This window comes from Phyllobates terribilis, unplaced genomic scaffold (assembly GCF_046119375.1).
Source record: "Phyllobates terribilis strain yellow unplaced genomic scaffold, ASM4611937v1 Scaffold_13__5_contigs__length_258822181, whole genome shotgun sequence".
NCBI classification, from domain to species: Eukaryota; Metazoa; Chordata; class Amphibia; order Anura; family Dendrobatidae; genus Phyllobates; species Phyllobates terribilis.
This window is the reverse complement of record NW_027362773.1, coordinates 28742589-28767848: the sequence shown is the minus strand read 5'-3', so window position 1 is coordinate 28767848 and position 25260 is coordinate 28742589. Positions and strand designations below refer to the sequence as shown.

Sequence of the window (25260 nt, the reverse complement as noted above, 5' to 3'; positions counted from 1 at the left end):
GTGATGTAATATTAGGTGTAGTGATGAAGTAACACAGGTACAGTGATGTAATATTAGGTGCAGTGATGAAGTAACACAGGTACAGTGATGTAATATTAGGTGCAGTGATGAAGTAACACAGGTACAGTGATGTAATATTAGGTGTAGTGATGAAGTAACACAGGTACAGTGATGTAATATTAGGTGTAGTGATGAAGTAACACAGGTACAGTGATGTAATATTAGGTGCAGTGATGAAGTAACACAGGTACAGTGATGTAATATTAGGTGTAGTGATGAAGTAACACAGGTACAGTGATGTAATATTAGGTGCAGTGATGAAGTAACACAGGTACAGTGATGTAATATTAGGTGCAGTGATGAAGTAACACAGGTACAGTGATGTAATATTAGGTGTAGTGATGAAGTAACACAGGTACAGTGATGTAATATTAGGTGTAGTGATGAAGTAACACAGGTGCAGTGATGTAATATTAGGTGTAGTGATGAAGTAACACAGGTACAGTGATGTAATATTAGGTGCAGTGATGAAGTAACACAGGTGCAGTGATGTAATATTAGGTGTAGTGATGAAGTAACACAGGTAAATTGATGTAATATTAGGTGTAGTGATGAAGTAACACAGGTAAATTGATGTAATATTAGGTGTAGTGATGAAGTAACACAGGTACAGTGATGTAATATTAGGTGTAGTGATGAAGTAACACAGGTACAGTGATGTAATATTAGGTGTAGTGATGAAGTAACACAGGTACAGTGATGTAATATTAGGTGTAGTGATGAAGTAACACAGGTACAGTGATGTAATATTAGGTGTAGTGATGAAGTAACACAGGTACAGTGATGTAATATTAGGTGTAGTGATGAAGTAACACATGTACAGTGATGTAATATTAGGTGTAGTGATGAAGTAACACAGGTACAGTGATGTAATATTAGGTGTAGTGATGAAGTAACACAGGTACAGTGATGTAATATTAGGTGTAGTGATGAAGTAACACAGGTACAGTGATGTAATATTAGGTGTAGTGATGAAGTAACACATGTACAGTGATGTAATATTAGGTGTAGTGATGAAGTAACACAGGTACAGTGATGTAATATTAGGTGTAGTGATGAAGTGACACAGGTGCAGTGATGTAATATTAGGTGTAGTGATGAAGTAACACAGGTACAGTGATGTAATATTAGGTGCAGTGATGAAGTAACACATGTGCAGTGATGTAATATTAGGTGTAGTGATGAAGTAACACAGGTAAGTTGATGTAATATTAGGTGTAGTGATGAAGTAACACAGGTAAATTGATGTAATATTAGGTGTAGTGATGAAGTAACACAGGTACAGTGATGTAATATTAGGTGTAGTGATGAAGTAACACAGGTACAGTGATGTAATATTAGGTGCAGTGATGAAGTAACACAGGTACAGTGATGTAATATTAGGTGTAGTGATGAAGTAACACAGGTACAGTGATGTAATATTAGGTGCAGTGATGAAGTAACACAGGTACAGTGATGTAATATTAGGTGTAGTGATGAAGTAACACAGGTACAGTGATGTAATATTAGGTGTAGTGATGAAGTAACACAGTTGCAGTGATGTAATATTAGGTGTAGTGATGAAGTAACACAGGTACAGTGATGTAATATTAGGTGCAGTGATGAAGTAACACAGGTACAGTGATGTAATATTAGGTGCAGTGATGAAGTAACACAGGTGCAGTGATGTAATATTAGGTGTAGTGATGAAGTAACACAGGTACAGTGATGTAATATTAGGTGTAGTGATGAAGTAACACAGGTACAGTGATGTAATATTAGGTGTAGTGATGAAGTAACACAGGTACAGTGATGTAATATTAGGTGTAGTGATGAAGTGACACAGGTGCAGTGATATAATATTAGGTGTAGTGATGAAGTAACACAGGTACAGTGATGTAATATTAGGTGCAGTGATGAAGTAACACAGGTGCAGTGATGTAATATTAGGTGTAGTGATGAAGTAACACAGGTACAGTGCTGTAATATTAGGTGCAGTGATGAAGTAACACAGGTACAGTGATGTAATATTAGGTGCAGTGATGAAGTAACACAGGTGCAGTGATGTAATATTAGGTGTAGTGATGAAGTAACACAGGTACAGTGATGTAATATTAGGTGTAGTGATGAAGTAACACAGGTACAGTGATGTAATATTAGGTGTAGTGATGAAGTAACACAGGTACAGTGATGTAATATTAGGTGTAGTGATGAAGTGACACAGCTGCAGTGATGTAATATTAGGTGTAGTGATGAAGTAACACAGGTACAGTGATGTAATATTAGGTGCAGTGATGAAGTAACACAGGTGCAGTGATGTAATATTAGGTGTAGTGATGAAGTAACACAGGTACAGTGCTGTAATATTAGGTGCAGTGATGAAGTAACACAGGTACAGTGATGTAATATTAGGTGCAGTGATGAAGTAACACAGGTGCAGTGATGTAATATTAGGTGTAGTGATGAAGTAACACAGGTACAGTGATGTAATTTTAGGTGTAGTGATGAAGTAACACAGGTACAGTGATGTAATATTAGGTGTAGTGATGAAGTAACACAGGTACAGTGATGTAATATTAGGTGTAGTGATGAAGTGACACAGGTGCAGTGATGTAATATTAGGTGTAGTGATGAAGTAACACAGGTACAGTGATGTAATATTAGGTGCAGTGATGAAGTAACACAGGTGCAGTGATGTAATATTAGGTGTAGTGATGAAGTAACACAGGTAAATTGATGTAATATTAGGTGTAGTGATGAAGTAACACAGGTAAATTCATGTAATATTAGGTGTAGTGATGAAGTAACACAGGTACAGTGATGTAATATTAGGTGTAGTGATGAAGTAACACAGGTACAGTGATGTAATATTAGGTGCAGTGATGAAGTAACACAGGTACAGTGATGTAATATTAGGTGTAGTGATGAAGTAACACAGGTACAGTGATGTAATATTAGGTGCAGTGATGAAGTAACACAGGTACAGTGATGTAATATTAGGTGTAGTGATGAAGTAACACAGGTACAGTGATGTAATATTAGGTGTAGTGATGAAGTAACACAGTTGCAGTGATGTAATATTAGGTGTAGTGATGAAGTAACACAGGTACAGTGATGTAATATTAGGTGCAGTGATGAAGTAACACAGGTGCAGTGATGTAATATTAGGTGCAGTGATGAAGTAACACATGTACAGTGATGTAATATTAGGTGTAGTGATGAAGTAACACAGGTACAGTGATGTAATATTAGGTGTAGTGATGAAGTAACACAGGTAAATTGATGTAATATTAGGTGTAGTGATGAAGTAACACAGGTACAGTGATGTAATATTAGGTGTAGTGATGAAGTAACACAGGTAAATTGATGTAATATTAGGTGTAGTGATGAAGTAACACAGGTACAGTGATGTAATATTAGGTGTAGTGATGAAGTAACACAGGTAAATTGATGTAATATTAGGTGTAGTGATGAAGTAACACAGGTACAGTGATGTAATATTAGGTGTAGTGATGAAGTAACACAGGTAAATTGATGTAATATTAGGTGTAGTGATGAAGTAACACAGGTAAATTGATGTAATATTAGGTGTAGTGATGAAGTAACACAGGTACAGTGATGTAATATTAGGTGTAGTGATGAAGTAACACAGGTACAGTGATGTAAAATTAGGTGTAGTGATGAAGTAACACAGGTACAGTGCTGTAATATTAGGTGCAGTGATGAAGTAACACAGGTACAGTGATGTAATATTAGGTGCAGTGATGAAGTAACACAGGTGCAGTGATGTAATATTAGGTGTAGTGATGAAGTAACACAGGTACAGTGATGTAATATTAGGTGTAGTGATGAAGTAACACAGGTACAGTGATGTAATATTAGGTGTAGTGATGAAGTAACACAGGTACAGTGATGTAATATTAGGTGTAGTGATGAAGTAACACAGGTACAGTGCTGTAATATTAGGTGCAGTGATGAAGTAACACAGGTACAGTGATGTAATATTAGGTGCAGTGATGAAGTAACACAGGTACAGTGAGGTAATATTAGGTGTAGTGATGAAGTAACACAGGTACAGTGATGTAATATTAGGTGCAGTGATGAAGTAACACAAGTACAGTGATGTAATATTAGGTGCAGTGATGAAGTAACACAGGTACAGTGATGTAATATTAGGTGTAGTGATGAAGTAACACAGGTATAGTGATGTAATATTAGGTGTAGTGATGAAGTAACACAGGTACAGTGATGTAATATTAGGTGCAGTGATGAAGTAACACAGGTACAGTGATGTAATATTAGGTGTAGTGATGAAGTAACACATGTACAGTGATGTAATATTAGGTGTAATGATGAAGTAACACAGGTACAGTGATGTAATATTAGGTGTAGTGATGAAGTAACACAGGTACAGTGATGTAATATTAGGTGCAGTGATGAAGTAACACAGGTACAGTGATGTAATATTAGGTGCAGTGATGAAGTAACACAGGTGCAGTGATGTAATATTAGGTGTAGTGATGAAGTAACACAGGTACAGTGATGTAATATTAGGTGTAGTGATGAAGTAACACAGGTACAGTGATGTAATATTAGGTGTAGTGATGATGCAACACAGGTACAGTGATGTAATATTAGGTGCAGGGATACATAACACAGGTACAGTGATGTAATATTAGGTGCAGTGATGAAGTAACACAGGTACAGTGATGTAATATTAGGTGCAGAGGGATACATAACACAGGTACAGTGATGTAATATTAGGTGCAGTGATGAAGTAACACAGGTACAGTGATGTAATATTAGGTGCAGGGATACATAACACAGGTACAGTGATGTAATATTAGGTGCAGTGATGAAGTAACACAGGTACAGTGATGTAATATTAGGTGCAGAGGGATACATAACACAGGTACAGTGATGTAATATTAGGTACAGTGATGAAGTAACACAGGTACAGTGATGTAATATTAGGTGCAGTGATGAAGTAACACAGGTACAGTGATGTAATATTAGGTGCAGGGATGAAGTAACACAGGTACAGTGATGTAATAATAGGTGCAGGGATACATAACACAGGTACAGTGATGTAATATTAGGTGCAGGGATACATAACACAGGTACAGTGACGTAATATTAGGTGCAGTGATGAAGTAACACAGGTACAGTGATGTAATATTAGGTGTAGTGATGAAGTAACACAGGTACAGTGATGTAATATTAGGTGCAGGGATGAAGTAACACAGGTGCAGTGATGTAATATTAGGTGTAGTGATGAAGTAACACAGGTACAGTGATGTAATATTAGGTGCAGTGATGAAGTAACACAGGTGCAGTGATGTAATATTAGGTGTAGTGATGAAGTAACACAGGTAAATTGATGTAATATTAGGTGTAGTGATGAAGTAACACAGGTAAATTGATGTAATATTAGGTGTAGTGATGAAGTAACACAGGTACAGTGATGTAATATTAGGTGTAGTGATGAAGTAACACAGGTACAGTGATGTAATATTAGGTGTAGTGATGAAGTAACACAGGTACAGTGATGTAATATTAGGTGTAGTGATGAAGTAACACAGGTACAGTGATGTAATATTAGGTGTAGTGATGAAGTAACACAGGTACAGTGATGTAATATTAGGTGTAGTGATGAAGTAACACATGTACAGTGATGTAATATTAGGTGTAGTGATGAAGTAACACATGTACAGTGATGTAATATTAGGTGTAGTGATGAAGTAGCACAGGTACAGTGATGTAATATTAGGTGTAGTGATGAAGTGACACAGGTGCAGTGATGTAATATTAGGTGTAGTGATGAAGTAACACAGGTACAGTGATGTAATATTAGGTGCAGTGATGAAGTAACACATGTGCAGTGATGTAATATTAGGTGTAGTGATGAAGTAACACAGGTAAGTTGATGTAATATTAGGTGTAGTGATGAAGTAACACAGGTAAATTGATGTAATATTAGGTGTAGTGATGAAGTAACACAGGTACAGTGATGTAATATTAGGTGTAGTGATGAAGTAACACAGGTACAGTGATGTAATATTAGGTGCAGTGATGAAGTAACACAGGTACAGTGATGTAATATTAGGTGTAGTGATGAAGTAACACAGGTACAGTGATGTAATATTAGGTGCAGTGATGAAGTAACACAGGTACAGTGATGTAATATTAGGTGTAGTGATGAAGTAACACAGGTACAGTGATGTAATATTAGGTGTAGTGATGAAGTAACACAGTTGCAGTGATGTAATATTAGGTGTAGTGATGAAGTAACACAGGTACAGTGATGTAATATTAGGTGCAGTGATGAAGTAACACAGGTACAGTGATGTAATATTAGGTGCAGTGATGAAGTAACACAGGTGCAGTGATGTAATATTAGGTGTAGTGATGAAGTAACACAGGTACAGTGATGTAATATTAGGTGTAGTGATGAAGTAACACAGGTACAGTGATGTAATATTAGGTGTAGTGATGAAGTAACACAGGTACAGTGATGTAATATTAGGTGTAGTGATGAAGTGACACAGGTGCAGTGATGTAATATTAGGTGTAGTGATGAAGTAACACAGGTACAGTGATGTAATATTAGGTGCAGTGATAAAGTAACACAGGTGCAGTGATGTAATATTAGGTGTAGTGATGAAGTAACACAGGTACAGTGCTGTAATATTAGGTGCAGTGATGAAGTAACACAGGTACAGTGATGTAATATTAGGTGCAGTGATGAAGTAACACAGGTGCAGTGATGTAATATTAGGTGTAGTGATGAAGTAACACAGGTACAGTGATGTAATATTAGGTGTAGTGATGAAGTAACACAGGTACAGTGATGTAATATTAGGTGTAGTGATGAAGTAACACAGGTACAGTGATGTAATATTAGGTGTAGTGATGAAGTGACACAGGTGCAGTGATGTAATATTAGGTGTAGTGATGAAGTAACACAGGTACAGTGATGTAATATTAGGTGCAGTGATGAAGTAACACAGGTGCAGTGATGTAATATTAGGTGTAGTGATGAAGTAACACAGGTACAGTGCTGTAATATTAGGTGCAGTGATGAAGTAACACAGGTACAGTGATGTAATATTAGGTGCAGTGATGAAGTAACACAGGTGCAGTGATGTAATATTAGGTGTAGTGATGAAGTAACACAGGTACAGTGATGTAATATTAGGTGTAGTGATGAAGTAACACAGGTACAGTGATGTAATATTAGGTGTAGTGATGAAGTAACACAGGTACAGTGATGTAATATTAGGTGTAGTGATGAAGTGACACAGGTGCAGTGATGTAATATTAGGTGTAGTGATGAAGTAACACAGGTACAGTGATGTAATATTAGGTGCAGTGATGAAGTAACACAGGTGCAGTGATGTAATATTAGGTGTAGTGATGAAGTAACACAGGTAAATTGATGTAATATTAGGTGTAGTGATGAAGTAACACAGGTAAATTCATGTAATATTAGGTGTAGTGATGAAGTAACACAGGTACAGTGATGTAATATTAGGTGTAGTGATGAAGTAACACAGGTACAGTGATGTAATATTAGGTGCAGTGATGAAGTAACACAGGTACAGTGATGTAATATTAGGTGTAGTGATGAAGTAACACAGGTACAGTGATGTAATATTAGGTGCAGTGATGAAGTAACACAGGTACAGTGATGTAATATTAGGTGTAGTGATGAAGTAACACAGGTACAGTGATGTAATATTAGGTGTAGTGATGAAGTAACACAGTTGCAGTGATGTAATATTAGGTGTAGTGATGAAGTAACACAGGTACAGTGATGTAATATTAGGTGTAGTGATGAAGTAACACAGGTACAGTGATGTAATATTAGGTGTAGTGATGAAGTAACACAGGTACAGTGATGTAATATTAGGTGTAGTGATGAAGTGACACAGGTGCAGTGATGTAATATTAGGTGTAGTGATGAAGTAACACAGGTACAGTGATGTAATATTAGGTGCAGTGATGAAGTAACACAGATGCAGTGATGTAATATTAGGTGTAGTGATGAAGTAACACAGGTAAATTGATGTAATATTAGGTGTAGTGATGAAGTAACACAGGTAAATTCATGTAATATTAGGTGTAGTGATGAAGTAACACAGGTACAGTGATGTAATATTAGGTGTAGTGATGAAGTAACACAGGTACAGTGATGTAATATTAGGTGCAGTGATGAAGTAACACAGGTACAGTGATGTAATATTAGGTGTAGTGATGAAGTAACACAGGTACAGTGATGTAATATTAGGTGCAGTGATGAAGTAACACATGTACAGTGATGTAATATTAGGTGTAGTGATGAAGTAACACAGGTACAGTGATGTAATATTAGGTGTAGTGATGAAGTAACACAGGTAAATTGATGTAATATTAGGTGTAGTGATGAAGTAACACAGGTACAGTGATGTAATATTAGGTGTAGTGATGAAGTAACACAGGTAAATTGATGTAATATTAGGTGTAGTGATGAAGTAACACAGGTACAGTGATGTAATATTAGGTGTAGTGATGAAGTAACACAGGTAAATTGATGTAATATTAGGTGTAGTGATGAAGTAACACAGGTACAGTGATGTAATATTAGGTGTAGTGATGAAGTAACACAGGTAAATTGATGTAATATTAGGTGTAGTGATGAAGTAACACAGGTAAATTGATGTAATATTAGGTGTAGTGATGAAGTAACACAGGTACAGTGATGTAATATTAGGTGTAGTGATGAAGTAACACAGGTACAGTGATGTAAAATTAGGTGTAGTGATGAAGTAACACAGGTACAGTGCTGTAATATTAGGTGCAGTGATGAAGTAACACAGGTACAGTGATGTAATATTAGGTGCAGTGATGAAGTAACACAGGTGCAGTGATGTAATATTAGGTGTAGTGATGAAGTAACACAGGTACAGTGATGTAATATTAGGTGTAGTGATGAAGTAACACAGGTACAGTGATGTAATATTAGGTGTAGTGATGAAGTAACACCGGTACAGTGATGTAATATTAGGTGTAGTGATGAAGTAACACAGGTACAGTGATGTAATATTAGGTGTAGTGATGAAGTAACACAGGTACAGTGATGTAATATTAGGTGCAGTGATGAAGTAACACAGGTACAGTGATGTAATATTAGGTGTTGTGATGAAGTAACACAGGTATAGTGATGTAATATTAGGTGTAGTGATGAAGTAACACAGGTACAGTGATGTAATATTAGGTGCAGTGATGAAGTAACACAGGTACAGTGATGTAATATTAGGTGTAGTGATGAAGTAACACATGTACAGTGATGTAATATTAGGTGTAATGATGAAGTAACACAGGTACAGTGATGTAATATTAGGTGTAGTGATGAAGTAACACAGGTACAGTGATGTAATATTAGGTGTAGTGATGAAGTAACACAGGTACAGTGCTGTAATATTAGGTGCAGTGATGAAGTAACACAGGTACAGTGATGTAATATTAGGTGCAGTGATGAAGTAACACAGGTGCAGTGATGTAATATTAGGTGTAGTGATGAAGTAACACAGGTACAGTGATGTAATATTAGGTGTAGTGATGAAGTAACACAGGTACAGTGATGTAATATTAGGTGTAGTGATGATGCAACACAGGTACAGTGATGTAATATTAGGTGCAGTGATGAAGTAACACAGGTACAGTGATGTAATATTAGGTGCAGAGGGATACATAACACAGGTACAGTGATGTAATATTAGGTACAGTGATGAAGTAACACAGGTACAGTGATGTAATATTAGGTGCAGTGATGAAGTAACACAGGTACAGTGATGTAATATTAGGTGCAGGGATGAAGTAACACAGGTACAGTGATGTAATAATAGGTGCAGGGATACATAACACAGGTACAGTGATGTAATATTAGGTGCAGGGATACATAACACAGGTACAGTGACGTAATATTAGGTGCAGTGATGAAGTAACACAGGTACAGTGATGTAATATTAGGTGTAGTGATGAAGTAACACAGGTACAGTGATGTAATATTAGGTGCAGGGATGAAGTAACACAGGTACAGTGATGTAATATTAGGTGCAGTGATGAAGTAACACAGGTACAGTGATGTAATATTAGGTGTAGTGATGAAGTAACACAGGTACAGTGATGTAATATTAGGTGCAGTGATGAAGTAACACAGGTACAGTGATGTAATATTAGGTGCAGTGATGAAGTAACACAGGTACAGTGATGTAATATTAGGTGTAGTGATGAAGTAACACAGGTAAATTGATGTAATATTAGGTGTAGTGATGAAGTAACACAGGTACAGTGATGTAATATTAGGTGTAGTGATGAAGTAACACAGGTACAGTGATGTAATATTAGGTGCAGTGATGAAGTAACACAGGTGCAGTGATGTAATATAAGGTGCAGTGATGAAGTAACACAGGTACAGTGATGTAATATTAGGTGCAGTGATGAAGTAACACAGGTACAGTGATGTAATATTAGGTGCAGGGATGAAGTAACACAGGTACAGTGATGTAATATTAGGTGTAGTGATGAAGTAACACAGGTACAGTGATGTAATATTAGGTGTTGTGATGAAGTAACACAGGTACAGTAATGTAATATTAGGTGCAATGATGAAGTAACACAGGTACAGTGATGTAATATTAGGTGCAGTGATGAAGTAACAAAGATGCAGTGAAGTAATATTAGGTGTAGTGATGAAGTAACACAGGTACAGTGATGTAATATTAGGTGGAGTGATGAAGTAACACAGGTAGAGTCATGTAATATTAGGTGCAGTGATGAAGTAACACAGGTACAGTGATGTAATATTAGGTGCAGTGATGAAGTAACACAGGTACAGTGATGTAATATTAGGTGCAGTGATGCTGTAACACAGGTACAGTGAAGTAATATTAGGTGCAGTGATGAAGTAACACAGGTACAGTGATGTAATATTAGGTGTAGTGATGAAGTAACACAGGTACAGTGATGTAATATTAGGTGTAGTGATGAAGTAACACAGGTACAGTGATGTAATATTAGGTGCAGTGATGAAGTAACACAGGTACAGTGATGTAATATTAGGTGCAGTGATGAAGTAACACAGGTACAGTGATGTAATATTAGGTGTAGTGATGAAGTAACACAGGTACAGTGTAGTAATATTAGGTGTAGTGATGAAGTAACACAGGTACAGTGATGTAATATTAGGTGCAGTGATGAAGTAACACAGGTACAGTGATGTAATATTAGGTGCAGTGATGAAGTAACACAGGTACAGTGATGTAATATTAGGTGCAGTGATGAAGTAACACAGGTACAGTGATGTAATATTAGGTGCAGTGATGAAGTAACACAGGTACAGTGATGTAATATTAGGTGCAGTGATGAAGTAACACAGGTACAGTGATGTAATATTAGGTGCAGTGATGAAGTAACACAGGTACAGTGATGTAATATTAGGTGCAGTGATGAAGTAACACAGGTACACTGATGTAATATTAGGTGTAGTGATGAAGTAACACAGGTACAGTGATGTAATATTAGGTGCAGTGATGTAGTAACACAGGTGCAGTGATGTAATATTAGGTGTAGTGATGAAGTAACACAGGTACAGTGATGTAATATTAGGTGTAGTGATGAAGTAACACAGGTACAGTGATGTAATATTAGGTGCAGTGATGTAGTAACACAGGTGCAGTGATGTAATATTAGGTGTAGTGATGAAGTAACACAGGTACAGTGATGTAATATTAGGTGTAGTGATGAAGTAACACAGGTACAGTGATGTAATATTAGGTGTTGTGATGAAGTAACACAGGTACAGTAATGTAATATTAGGTGCAATGATGAAGTAACACAGGTACAGTGATGTAATATTAGGTGCAGTGATGAAGTAACAAAGATGCAGTGAAGTAATATTAGGTGTAGTGATGAAGTAACACAGGTACAGTGATGTAATATTAGGTGGAGTGATGAAGTAACACAGGTAGAGTCATGTAATATTAGGTGCAGTGATGAAGTAACACAGGTACAGTGATGTAATATTAGGTGCAGTGATGAAGTAACACAGGTACAGTGATGTAATATTAGGTGCAGTGATGCTGTAACACAGGTACAGTGAAGTAATATTAGGTGCAGTGATGAAGTAACACAGGTACAGTGATGTAATATTAGGTGTAGTGATGAAGTAACACAGGTACAGTGATGTAATATTAGGTGTAGTGATGAAGTAACACAGGTACAGTGATGTAATATTAGGTGCAGTGATGAAGTAACACAGGTACAGTGATGTAATATTAGGTGCAGTGATGAAGTAACACAGGTACAGTGATGTAATATTAGGTGTAGTGATGAAGTAACACAGGTACAGTGTAGTAATATTAGGTGTAGTGATGAAGTAACACAGGTACAGTGATGTAATATTAGGTGCAGTGATGAAGTAACACAGGTACAGTGATGTAATATTAGGTGCAGTGATGAAGTAACACAGGTACAGTGATGTAATATTAGGTGCAGTGATGAAGTAACACAGGTACAGTGATGTAATATTAGGTGCAGTGATGAAGTAACACAGGTACAGTGATGTAATATTAGGTGCAGTGATGAAGTAACACAGGTACAGTGATGTAATATTAGGTGCAGTGATGAAGTAACACAGGTACAGTGATGTAATATTAGGTGCAGTGATGAAGTAACACAGGTACACTGATGTAATATTGGGTGTAGTGATGAAGTAACACAGGTACAGTGATGTAATATTAGGTGCAGTGATGTAGTAACACAGGTGCAGTGATGTAATATTAGGTGTAGTGATGAAGTAACACAGGTACAGTGATGTAATATTAGGTGTAGTGATGAAGTAACACAGGTACAGTGATGTAATATTAGGTGCAGTGATGTAGTAACACAGGTGCAGTGATGTAATATTAGGTGTAGTGATGAAGTAACACAGGTACAGTGATGTAATATTAGGTGCAGTGATGAATTAACACAGATACAGTGATGTAATATTAGGTGCAGTGATGAAGTAACACAGGTACAGTGATGTAATATTAGGTGCAGTGATGAAGTAACACAGGTACAGTGATGTAATATTAGGTGCAGTGATGAAGTAACACAGGTGCAGTGATGTAATATTAGGTGTAGTGATGAAGTAACACAGGTACAGTGATGTAATATTAGGTGTAGTGATGAAGTAACACAGGTAAATTGATGTAATATTAGGTGTAGTGATGAAGTAACACAGGTACAGTGATGTAATATTAGGTGTAGTGATGAAGTAACACAGGTACAGTGATGTAATATTAGGTGTAGTGATGAAGTAACACAGGTACAGTGATGTAATATTAGGTGTAGTGATAAAGTAACACAGGTACAGTGATGTAATATTAGGTGCAGGGGGATACATAACACAGGTACAGTGATGTAATATTAGGTGCAGTGATGAAGTAACACAGGTACAGTGATGTAATATTAGGTGCAGTGATGAAGTAACACAGGTACAGTGATGTAATATTAGGTGCAGGGGGATACATAACACAGGTACAGTGATGTAATATTAGGTACAGTGATGAAGTAACACAGGTACAGTGATGTAATATTAGGTGTAGTGATGAAGTAACACAGGTACAGTGATGTAATATTAGGTGCAGTGATGAAGTAACACAGGTACAGTGATGTAATATTAGGTGCAGGGATACATAACACAGGTACAGTGATGTAATATTAGGTGCAGTGATGAAGTAACACAGGTACAGTGATGTAATATTAGGTGCAGGGATGAAGTAACACAGGTACAGTGATGTAATATTAGGTGCAGGGATGAAGTAACACAGGTACAGTGAGGCAATATTAGGTGCAGGGATACATAACACAGGTACAGTGATGTAATATTAGGTGCAGGGATACATAACACAGGTACAGTGATGTAATATTAGGTGCAGGGATGAAGTAACACAGGTACAGTGAGGTAATATTAGGTGCAGGGATACATAACACAGGTACAGTGATGTAATATTAGGTGCAGGGATGAAGTAACACAGGTACAGTGATGTAATATTAGGTGCAGTGATGAAGTATCACAGGTACAGTGATGTAATATTAGGTGCAGTGATGAAGTAACACAGGTACAGTGATGTAATATTAGGTGCAGTGATGAAGTAACACAGGTACAGTGATGTAATATTAGGTGTAGTGATGAAGTAACACAGGTACAGTGATGTAATATTAGGTGTAGTGATGAAGTAGCACAGGTACAGTGATGTAATATTAGGTGCAGTGATGAAGTAACACAGGTACAGTGATGTAATATTAGGTGCAGTGATGAAGTAACACAGGTACAGTTATGTAATATTAGGTGCAGTGATGAAGTAACACAGGTACAGTGATGTAATATTAGGTGCAGTGATGAAGTAACACAGGTACAGTGATGTAATATTAGGTGCAGTGATGAAGTAACACAGGTACAGTGATGTAATATTAGGTGCAGTGATGAAGTAACACAGGTACAGTGATGTAATATTAGGTGTAGTGATGAAGTAACACAGGTACAGTGATGTAATATTAGGTGTAGTGATGAAGTAACACAGGTACAGTGATGTAATATTAGGTGTAGTGATGAAGTAACACAGGTACAGTGATGTAATATTAGGTGCAGGGATGAAGTAACACAGGTGCAGTGATGTAATATAAGGGCAGTGATGAAGTAACACAGGTACAGTGATGTAATATTAGGTGCAGTGATGAAGTAACACAGGTACAGTGATGTAATATTAGGTGCAGGGATGAAGTAACACAGGTACAGTGATGTAATATTAGGTGTAGTGATGAAGTAACACAGGTACAGTGATGTAATATTAGGTGTAGTGATGAAGTAACACAGGTACAGTAATGTAATATTAGGTGCAGTGATGAAGTAACACAGGTACAGTGATGTAATATTAGGTGCAGTGATGAAGTAACACAGGTACAGTGATGTAATATTAGGTGCAGTGATGAAGTAACACAGGTACACTGATGTAATATTGGGTGTAGTGATGAAGTAACACAGGTACAGTGATGTAATATTAGGTGCAGTGATGTAGTAACACAGGTGCAGTGATGTAATATTAGGTGTAGTGATGAAGTAACACAGGTACAGTGATGTAATATTAGGTGTAGTGATGAAGTAACACAGGTACAGTGATGTAATATTAGGTGCAGTGATGTAGTAACACAGGTGCAGTGATGTAATATTAGGTGTAGTGATGAAGTAACACAGGTACAGTGATGTAATATTAGGTGCAGTGATGAATTAACACAGATACAGTGATGTAATATTAGGTGCAGTGATGAAGTAACACAGGTACAGTGATGTAATATTAGGTGCAGTGATGAAGTAACACAGGTACAGTGATGTAATATTAGGTGCAGTGATGTAGTAACACAGGTACAGTGATGTAATATTAGGTGTAGTGATGAAGTAAAACAGGTACAGTGATGTAATATTAGGTGCAGTGATGAAGTAACACAGGTACAGTGATGTAATATTAGGTGCAGTGATGAAGTAACACAGGTACAGTGATGTAATATTAGGTGTAGTGATGAAGTAACACAGGTACAGTGATGTAATATTAGGTGTAGTGATGAAGTAACACAGGTACAGTGATGTAATATTAGGTGTAGTGATGAAGTAACACAGGTACAGTGATGTAATATTAGGTGCAGTGATGAAGTAACACAGGTACAGTGATGTAATATTAGGTGTAGTGATGAGGTAACACAGGTACAGTGATGTAATATTAGGTGTAGTGATAAAGTAACACAGGTACAGTGATGTAATATTAGGTGCAGTGATGAAGTAACACAGGTACAGTGATGTAATATTAGGTGCAGTGATGAAGTAACACAGGTACAGTGATGTAATATTAGGTGTAGTGATGAAGTAACACAGGTACAGTGATGTAATATTAGGTGTAGTGATGAAGTAACACAGGTACAGTGATGTAATATTAGGTGTAGTGATGAAGTAACACAGGTACAGTGATATAATATTAGGTGCAGTGATGAAGTAACACAGGTACAGTGATGTAATATTAGGTGTAGTGATGAAGTAACACAGGTACAGTGATGTAATATTAGGTGTAGTGATGAAGTAACACAGGTACAGTGATGTAATATTAGGTGCAGTGATGAAGTAACACAGGTACAGTGATGTAATATTAGGTGTAGTGATGAAGTAACACAGGTACAGTGATGTAATATTAGGTGTAGTGATAAAGTAACACAGGTACAGTGATGTAATATTAGGTGTAGTGATGAAGTAACACAGGTGCAGTGATGTAATATTAGGTGTAGTGATGAAGTAACACAGGTACAGTGATGTAATATTAGGTGTAGTGATGAAGTAACACAGGTGCAGTGATGTAATATTAGGTGTAGTGATGAAGTAACACAGGTACAGTGATGTAATATTAGGTGCAGTGATGAAGTAACACAGGTACAGTGATGTAATATTAGGTGTAGTGATGAAGTAACACAGGTGCAGTGATGTAATATTAGGTGTAGTGATGAAGTAACACAGGTAAATTGATGTAATATTAGGTGTAGTGATGAAGTAACACAGGTAAATTGATGTAATATTAGGTGTAGTGATGAAGTAACACAGGTACAGTGATGTAATATTAGGTGTAGTGATGAAGTAACACAGGTACAGTGATGTAATATTAGGTGTAGTGATGAAGTAACACAGGTACAGTGATGTAATATTAGGTGTAGTGATGAAGTAACACATGTACAGTGATGTAATATTAGGTGTAGTGATGAAGTAACACAGGTACAGTGATGTAATATTAGGTGCAGTGATGAAGTAACACAGGTACAGTGATGTAATATTAGGTGTAGTGATGAAGTAACACAGGTGCAGTGATGTAATATTAGGTGTAGTGATGAAGTAACACAGGTACAGTGATGTAATATTAGGTGCAGTGATGAAGTAACACAGGTGCAGTGATGTAATATTAGGTGTAGTGATGAAGTAACACAGGTACAGTGATGTAATATTAGGTGTAGTGATGAAGTAACACAGGTAAATTGATGTAATATTAGGTGTAGTGATGAAGTAACACAGGTACAGTGATGTAATATTAGGTGTAGTGATGAAGTAACACAGGTACAGTGATGTAATATTAGGTGTAGTGATGAAGTAACACAGGTACAGTGATGTAATATTAGGTGTAGTGATAAAGTAACACAGGTACAGTGATGTAATATTAGGTGCAGGGGGATACATAACACAGGTACAGTGATGTAATATTAGGTGCAGTGATGAAGTAACACAGGTACAGTGATGTAATATTAGGTGCAGTGATGAAGTAACACAGGTACAGTGATGTAATATTAGGTGCAGGGGGATACATAACACAGGTACAGTGATGTAATATTAGGTACAGTGATGAAGTAACACAGGTACAGTGATGTAATATTAGGTGTAGTGATGAAGTAACACAGGTACAGTGATGTAATATTAGGTGCAGTGATGAAGTAACACAGGTACAGTGATGTAATATTAGGTGCAGGGATACATAACACAGGTACAGTGATGTAATATTAGGTGCAGTGATGAAGTAACACAGGTACAGTGATGTAATATTAGGTGCAGGGATGAAGTAACACAGGTACAGTGATGTAATATTAGGTGCAGGGATGAAGTAACACAGGTACAGTGAGGCAATATTAGGTGCAGGGATACATAACACAGGTACAGTGATGTAATATTAGGTGCAGGGATACATAACACAGGTACAGTGATGTAATATTAGGTGCAGGGATGAAGTAACACAGGTACAGTGAGGTAATATTAGGTGCAGGGATACATAACACAGGTACAGTGATGTAATATTAGGTGCAGGGATGAAGTAACACAGGTACAGTGATGTAATATTAGGTGCAGTGATGAAGTATCACAGGTACAGTGATGTAATATTAGGTGCAGTGATGAAGTAACACAGGTACAGTGATGTAATATTAGGTGCAGTGATGAAGTAACACAGGTACAGTGATGTAATATTAGGTGTAGTGATGAAGTAACACAGGTACAGTGATGTAATATTAGGTGTAGTGATGAAGTAGCACAGGTACAGTGATGTAATATTAGGTGCAGTGATGAAGTAACACAGGTACAGTGATGTAATATTAGGTGCAGTGATGAAGTAACACAGGTACAGTTATGTAATATTAGGTGCAGTGATGAAGTAACACAGGTACAGTGATGTAATATTAGGTGCAGTGATGAAGTAACACAGGTACAGTGATGTAATATTAGGTGCAGTGATGAAGTAACACAGGTACAGTGATGTAATATTAGGTGCAGTGATGAAGTAACACAGGTACAGTGATGTAATATTAGGTGTAGTGATGAAGTAACACAGGTACAGTGATGTAATATTAGGTGTAGTGATGAAGTAACACAGGTACAGTGATGTAATATTAGGTGTAGTGATGAAGTAACACAGGTACAGTGATGTAATATTAGGTGCAGGGATGAAGTAACACAGGTGCAGTGATGTAATATAAGGTGCAGTGATGAAGTAACACAGGTACAGTGATGTAATATTAGGTGCAGTGATGAAGTAACACAGGTACAGTGATGTAATATTAGGTGCAGTGATGAAGTAACACAGATGCAGTGAAGTAATATTAGGTGTAGTGATGAAGTAACACAGGTACAGTGATGTAATATTAGGTGGAGTGATGAAGTAACACAGGTAGAGTCATGTAATATTAGGTGCAGTGATGAAGTAACACAGGTACAGTGATGTAATATTAGGTGCAGTGATGAAGTAACACAGGTACAGTGATGTAATATTAGGTGCAGTGATGAAGTAACACAGGTACAGTGAAGTAATATTAGGTGCAGTGATGAAGTAACACAGGTACAGTGATGTAATATTAGGTGTAGTGATGAAGTAACACAGGTACAGTGATGTAATATTAGGTGTAGTGATGAAGTAACAGAGGTACAGTGATGTAATATTAGGTGCAGTGATGAAGTAACACAGCTACAGTGATGTAATATTAGGTGCAGTGATGAAGTAACACAGCTACAGTGATGTAATATTAGGTGCAGTGATGAAGTAACACAGGTACAGTTATGTAATATTAGGTGTAGTGATGAAGTAACACAGGTACAGTGATGTAATATTAGGTGCAGTGATGAAGTAACACAGGTACAGTGATGTAATATTAGGTGCAGTGATGAAGTAACACAGGTACAGTGATGTAATATTAGGTGCAGTGATGAAGTAACACAGGTACAGTGATGTAATATTAGGTGCAGTGATGAAGTAACACAGGTACACTGATGTAATATTAGGTGTAGTGATGAAGTAACACAGGTACAGTGATGTAATATTAGGTGTAGTGATGAAGTAACACAGGTACAGTGATGTAATATTAGGTGTAGTGATGAAGTAACACAGGTACAGTGATGTAATATTAGGTGTAGTGATGAAGTAACACAGGTACAGTGATGTAATATTAGGTGCAGTGATGTAGTAACACAGGTGCAGTGATGTAATATTAGGTGTAGTGATGAAGTAACACAGGTACAGTGATGTAATATTAGGTGCAGTGATGAAGTAACACAGATACAGTGATGTAATATTAGGTGCAGTGATGAAGTAACACAGGTACAGTGATGTAATATTAGGTGCAGTGATGAAGTAACACAGGTACAGTGATGTAATATTAGGTGTAGTGATGAAGTAACACAGGTACAGTGCTGTAATATTAGGTGTAGTGATGTAGTAACACAGGTACAGTGATGTAATATTAGGTGTAGTGATGAAGTAACACAGGTACAGTGATGTAATATTAGGTGTAGTGATGAAGTAACACAGGTACAGTGCTGTAATATTAGGTGTAGTGATGAAGTAACACAGGTACAGTGATGTAATATTAGGTGCAGTGATGAAGTAACACAGGTACAGTGATGTAATATTAGGTGTAGTGATGAAGTAACACAGGTACAGTGATGTAATATTAGGTGCAGTGATGAAGTAACACAGGTACAGTGATGTAATATTAGGTGCAGTGATGAAGTAACACAGGTACAGTGATGTAATATTAGGTGTAGTGATGAAGTAACACAGGTACAGTGATGTAATATTAGGTGTAGTGATGAAGTAACACAGGTACAGTGATGTAATATTAGGTGTAGTGATGAAGTAACACAGGTACAGTGATGTAATATTAGGTGCAGTGATGAAGTAACACAGGTACAGTGATGTAATATTAGGTGTAGTGATGAAGTAACACAGGTACAGTGATGTAATATTAGGTGTAGTGATGAAGTAACACAGGTACAGTGATGTAATATTAGGTGTAGTGATGAAGTAACACAGGTGCAGTGATGTAATATTAGGTGTAGTGATGAAGTAACACAGGTACAGTGATGTAATATTAGGTGCAGTGATGAAGTAACACAGGTGCAGTCATGTAATATTAGGTGTAGTGATGAAGTAACACAGGTAAATTGATGTAATATTAGGTGTAGTGATGAAGTAACACAGGTAAATTGATGTAATATTAGGTGTAGTGATGAAGTAACACAGGTACAGTGATGTAATATTAGGTGTAGTGATGAAGTAACACAGGTACAGTGATGTAATATTAGGTGTAGTGATGAAGTAACACAGGTACAGTGATGTAATATTAGGTGTAGTGATGAAGTAACACAGGTACAGTCATGTAATATTAGGTGTAGTGATGAAGTAACACATGTACAGTGATGTAATATTAGGTGTAGTGATGAAGTAACACAGGTACAGTGATGTAATATTAGGTGTAGTGATGAAGTAACACAGGTGCAGTGATGTAATATTAGGTGTAGTGATGAAGTAACACAGGTACAGTGATGTAATATTAGGTGTAGTGATGAAGTAACACAGGTACAGTGATGTAATATTAGGTGCAGTGATGAAGTAACACAGGTACAGTGATGTAATATTAGGTGCAGTGATGAAGTAACACAGGTACAGTGATGTAATATTAGGTGTAGTGATGAAGTAACACAGGTACAGTGATGTAATATTAGGTGCAGTGATGAAGTAACACAGGTACAGTGATGTAATATTAGGTGTAGTGATGAAGTAACACAGGTACAGTGATGTAATATTAGGTGTAGTGATGAAGTAACACAGGTACAGTGATGTAATATTAGGTGTAGTGATGAAGTAACACAGGTACAGTGATGTAATATTAGGTGTAGTGATGAAGTAACACAGGTACAGTGATGTAATATTAGGTGCAGTGATGAAGTAACACAGGTACAGTGATGTAATATTAGGTGTAGTGATGAAGTAACACAGGTACAGTGATGTAATATTAGGTGTAGTGATGAAGTAACACATGTACAGTGATGTAATATTAGGTGTAGTGATGAAGTAACACAGGTACAGTGATGTAATATTAGGTGTAGTGATGAAGTAACACAGGTACAGTGATGTAATATTAGGTGTAGTGATGAAGTAACACAGGTACAGTGATGTAATATTAGGTGTAGTGATGAAGTAACACATGTACAGTGATGTAATATTAGGTGTAGTGATGAAGTAACACAGGTACAGTGATGTAATATTAGGTGTAGTGATGAAGTAACACAGGTACAGTGATGTAATATTAGGTGTAGTGATGAAGTAACACAGGTACAGTGATGTAATATTAGGTGTAGTGATGAAGTAACACAGGTACAGTGATGTAATATTAGGTGCAGTGATGAAGTAACACATGTACAGTGATGTAATATTAGGTGTAGTGATGAAGTAACACAGGTACAGTGATGTAATATTAGGTGTAGTGATGAAGTAACACAGGTACAGTGATGTAATATTAGGTGTAGTGATGAAGTAACACAGGTGCAGTGATGTAATATTAGGTGTAGTGATGAAGTAACACAGGTACAGTGATGTAATATTAGGTGTAGTGATGAAGTAACACAGGTACAGTGATGTAATATTAGGTGCAGTGATGAAGTAACACAGGTACAGTGATGTAATATTAGGTGTAGTGATGAAGTAACACAGGTACAGTGATGTAATATTAGGTGTAGTGATGAAGTAACACAGGTACAGTGATGTAATATTAGGTGTAGTGATGAAGTAACACAGGTACAGTGATATAATATTAGGTGCAGTGATGAAGTAACACAGGTACAGTGATGTAATATTAGGTGTAGTGATGAAGTAACACAGGTACAGTGATGTAATATTAGGTGCAGTGATGAAGTAACACAGGTATAGTGATGTAATATTAGGTGCAGTGATGAAGTAACACAGGTACAGTGATGTAATATTAGGTGTAGTGATGAAGTAACACAGGTACAGTGATGTAATATTAGGTGTAGTGATGAAGTAACACAGGTACAGTGATGTAATATTAGGTGTAGTGATGAAGTAACACAGGTACAGTGATGTAATATTAGGTGTAGTGATGAAGTAACACAGGTACAGTGATGTAATATTAGGTGTAGTGATGAAGTAACACAGGTACAGTGATGTAATATTAGGTGCAGTGATGAAGTAACACAGGTACAGTGATGTAATATTAGGTGCAGTGATGAAGTAACACAGGTACAGTGATGTAATATTAAGTGTAGTGATGAAGTAACACAGGTACAGTGATGTAATATTAGGTGTAGTGATGAAGTAACACAGGTACAGTGATGTAATATTAGGTGTAGTGATGAAGTAACACAGGTACAGTGATGTAATATTAGGTGTAGTGATGAAGTAACACAGGTACAGTGATGTAATATTAGGTGTAGTGATGAAGTAACACAGGTACAGTGATGTAATATTAGGTGCAGTGATGAAGTAACACAGGTACAGTGATGTAATATTAGGTGTAGTGATGAAGTAACACAGGTACAGTGATGTAATATTAGGTGCAGTGATGAAGTAACACAGGTGCTGTGATGTAATATTAGGTGCAGTGATGAAGTAACACAGGTACAGTGATGTAATATTAGGTGTAGTGATGAAGTAACACAGGTACAGTGATGTAATATTAGGTGTAGTGATGAAGTAACACAGGTGCTGTGATGTAATATTAGGTGCAGTGATGAAGTAACACAGGTACAGTGATGTAATATTAGGTGCAGTGATGAAGTAACACAGGTACAGTGATGTAATATTAGGTGTAGTGATGAAGTAACACAGGTACAGTGATGTAATATTAGGTGTAGTGATGAAGTAACACAGGTACAGTGATGTAATATTAGGTGTAGTGATGAAGTAACACAGGTACAGTGATGTAATATTAGGTGCAGTGATGAAGTAACACAGGTACAGTGATGTAATATTAGGTGTAGTGATGAAGTAACACAGGTACAGTGATGTAATATTAGGTGCAGTGATGAAGTAACACAGGTGCTGTGATGTAATATTAGGTGCAGTGATGAAGTAACACAGGTACAGTGATGTAATATTAGGTGTAGTGATGAAGTAACACAGGTACAGTGATGTAATATTAGGTGTAGTGATGAAGTAACACAGGTGCTGTGATGTAATATTAGGTGCAGTGATGAAGTAACACAGGTACAGTGATGTAATATTAGGTGCAGTGATGAAGTAACACAGGTACAGTGATGTAATATTAGGTGCAGTGATGAAGTAACACAGGTACAGTGATGTAATATTAGGTGTAGTGATGAAGTAACACAGGTACAGTGATGTAATATTAGGTGTAGTGATGAAGTAACACAGGTGCTGTGATGTAATATTAGGTGCAGTGATGAAGTAACACAGGTACAGTGATATAATATTAGGTGCAGTGATGAAGTAACACAGGTACAGTGATGTAATATTAGGTGTAGTGATGAAGTAACACAGGTACAGTGATGTAATATTAGGTGCAGTGATGAAGTAACACAGGTGCTGTGATGTAATATTAGGTGCAGTGATGAAGTAACACAGGTACAGTGATGTAATATTAGGTGCAGGGATATATAATACAGGTACAGTGATGTAATATTAGGTGCAGTGATGAAGTAACTCACGTTCAGTGATGTAATATTAGGTGCAGTGATGAAGTAACACAGGTACAGTGATGTAATATTAGGTGCAGTGATGAAGTAACACAGGTGCTGTGATGTAATATTAGGTGCAGTGATGAAGTAACACAGGTACAGTGATGTAATATTAGGTGCAGGGATATATAATACAGGTACAGTGATGTAATATTAGGTGCATGATACATAATACAGGTGCAACGCGATTTACTATCATAGTAAGAACAAAAGTATTGTAACAAAAGAATAGGTCCAGTGACGTAGTAACATAGCAGGAATAGATATGTATTAACACAAGACCTGTAACTCAATAGTAGGTACAGTGAACCATAGCACAGGGATTGCAGTGCAATATGAGAAAACGTGGCATAATAACACAAGTGTATCAATTAAAAATTAACCATAGTTCTGTAATAACCAAGTGCAGTAAGATGTTATCACATGTATAAAGCATTGTAATAAAATAATGCAATTACTTAGGTACAGTAATGATGTCATAAGGTACAGTAATATAAGATGATGATGTCATTACACATACAATGAGACAGGTATAGTGATGCAGTGATGTAATCAAGCAGACGGTGAGCGGGTGACGTAGGCATACAGGTGGAAGATTGATAATAATTGTCCAGTGGACATTGCAGAAGAGCTCTAGCTGATGGAGTGTTTCAATGAGTCCAGTAATGGGGGAGATAAACCCATGCCTGATACCTCCTTGCTGGAGAGAGGATGCCTCTGCTTCCGCCTGCAGTGTGGGAACTCCCTGGGGGAGGAGTGAGACCCCCTGCCCGAAGCTGTGCAGATCAGACACTGCTTCCCAAAGGACCAGAAACCCCTGATCCTAACAGGAGGAGCCTCACAAACTCTCTCCCCCCTCCCGCCACCCTAGTCTCCTTATATAGGAACGTGCCTTGGACTTGGCATACTTTACTTCAAGAGGCAGTGAATCATTTCCTCCATTTAACAAAAATGGGAGAAAGCTCCTCAGGATTGATGGTTAAATTTAGATCACATTTTTTTTTTCTTTCCAAAAAAATTGAGAAAAAATAAAGGAAATAAATTGTTGTGGTACTAGGAGCCAACAAGTGCATTGGTAATGAGGAATGTGATGTGAAGTGTGCGGCAAGCTACACAATACATGATGTGTGAGCTCC

The 25260-nt window shown here is 37.0% G+C and overlaps 1 protein-coding gene across 3 annotated transcripts in view; it reads right to left on the bottom strand.

Moving 5' to 3' along the window:
• Positions 1-24979, bottom strand: part of LOC141173687 (PRKC apoptosis WT1 regulator protein-like) — a 177778-nt gene extending 152799 nt beyond the window's left edge. For 2 of the 3 annotated variants that reach the window (XM_073658017.1, XM_073658016.1), the window contains exon 1: positions 24818-24979. The gene's annotated coding sequence lies outside the window, so the exon portion shown is untranslated. Of the gene's footprint in view, positions 1-24644; positions 24791-24817 lie in introns of those variants that run through there. The other variant, XM_073658018.1, reaches the window with a different exon arrangement.
• Between the last annotated feature and the right edge of the window lie 281 nt (positions 24980-25260).